Raw genomic sequence first — 1,901 nt, 5'->3', positions numbered from 1 at the left:
ACAGAAAGGTGGAGAGGAATACATAATAACATAGAGAGATACATAAGATACATATACAAAATTAATACATAAAATAATAAATAGAACCTTTTTAAAACTATCAAATGGGAAGGAAAAATAAGAGATGGGAAAAGGAAATGCAGGAAAGAAAGACGAAAAAAGATGAAAAGTTGAAATAGAAAGGAAATGAAGAGAGATTAACTGGTGTATTGCAGAAATCAAGTCTTTAAATTAGATCTTAGAGAGTACAAAGGGAAAACACAGGAAAATATAAGAAAAAATAGGAAAAAGAAAGAAAATAAGGTGATGAAATGATAGAAAATAAAAAAGAAATAATAAAGAATGAGTGTAAAACGAGAGAGAGAGAGAGAGAGAGAGAGAGAGAGAGAGAGAGAGAGCAGAGAGGACAATGAGACTATTAAACACAAGTGACTAGATTTGCTTACTAGTGATAAAAGTATTGAAGACCTTACGTGGCTAGTTATTGGAGTAATTAATAGTAAATAAAAGAAATAAATGAAAAATTAAATAAAGTAAATAAATAAGAATGAGCCAATAAATAAAACGAAACCAAAACAAGAAAAGTGTGCAAAGTTATCAAAGTAGAAAACAATTAGAATAAAAGACAAAGATAAGTAAATCAATCAATCAATCAATCAATAAATAAATAGTAAGTAAATAAATAAGTAAACATATACAAAATAAATAAATAAAATGAAATGAAAGCATGAAAACCGTGCAAAGTTATTCAATTAGAGAAAATAAAAAAAGATAAAATATGTAAATAAATAATAGATAAATGAATAACTAAATAAATAATAATAAATAAATAAACAAATAAATAAATAAAATGAAATGAAAGCCTGAAAACTGTGGAAAGTTATTCAATTAGAGAAAATAATAAGAAAAACATACAAAATGAAATTGAAAGAACAAAAAAAGAACAATAGATGAAATAAAATGCTGAAATAGAATCACACAATAGAAGAAACAGATAAATGACATAACACGTAAGAAAAGAAAGAAAAGAAAATAAAAGAAAAGAAAAGAAAAGAAGGAAAGGATAAGTGAAAAAGAAAACAATCACTATCAACTGAGTAGTGAAGAAAACTTAAAAAGAAAATGACAAATAAATAAATAGATAAAGGAGGAAAATAAGTAAACGAGTAAATATAAAGAGGAAATTGAAAAAAAAAGACAAAATGGAAACGAAAAGAAGATAACCAAATAAATTGAATAAATAAAGTTAAAAAGAGACAAAAGAAGAAAGAAAAAGAAAGAACGGAAGAAAGTAAATCAAAAATACAGGAAATGGAAAAGACAAAAAGTAAAATGATAATGATAAAAAGGAGAAATGAATAAATGAAGTAAATAGAAGGAAAAAAGGATAAATTGGCAAAAAAAAAAGAAGAAAGAAAAGAAGGAAAGAAAGAAAATGAATGAAAAAAAGGGAATGGAAAAGACAGTCAAATAAAATGATGAAAAAAAATAAATAAATGAAAAAATAAAAAGAAAAAGGAGAGATAGGCAAAAAAAAAAAAAGAAAAGAAAAAAGAAATGAATAATAAAACAGAAAATTGAGAAAACAGACAGAATAAAATGATAATGATAAATACATAAATAAATGAAGTAAATAGAATGAAAAACAATAAATAGACAAAAAAAGAAAGAAATAAAGAAAGAAACGAAATAGGAAAGACAGACAGACGTGAAAAGATAATGATGGCGAAAAGTTTGTGTTAAAGACGTTAAGACACATTATCTAGGCAAAACACACACTTTGACCCTTTGTGCTCCTGTGGAAGATACCGTTTGCTGCCCGTCACCACCACCATCACCACCATCATCACCATCATCACCATTGTCATCACCATCACCAGTACTGTCATTATCACCATCCT

The 1,901-nt window shown here is 26.0% G+C and overlaps 1 long non-coding RNA gene across 1 annotated transcript in view; it reads left to right on the top strand.

The window, feature by feature from the left end:
• LOC123508245 overlaps positions 1-248 on the top strand; it is a 14,405-nt gene extending 14,157 nt beyond the window's left edge. Inside the window, exon 2 of the long non-coding RNA XR_006675890.1 lies at positions 9-248. This is a non-coding gene — a long non-coding RNA (uncharacterized LOC123508245). The remainder of the gene's footprint in view (positions 1-8) is intronic.
• Positions 249-1,901: the final 1,653 nt, after the last annotated feature.

The sequence above is a fragment of the Portunus trituberculatus genome, chromosome 3 (assembly GCF_017591435.1).
Source record: "Portunus trituberculatus isolate SZX2019 chromosome 3, ASM1759143v1, whole genome shotgun sequence".
Classification (NCBI taxonomy): Eukaryota; Metazoa; Arthropoda; class Malacostraca; order Decapoda; family Portunidae; genus Portunus; species Portunus trituberculatus.
The sequence above is the reverse complement of the archived record's forward strand: the minus strand, read 5'-3'. Positions and strand labels throughout refer to the sequence as shown.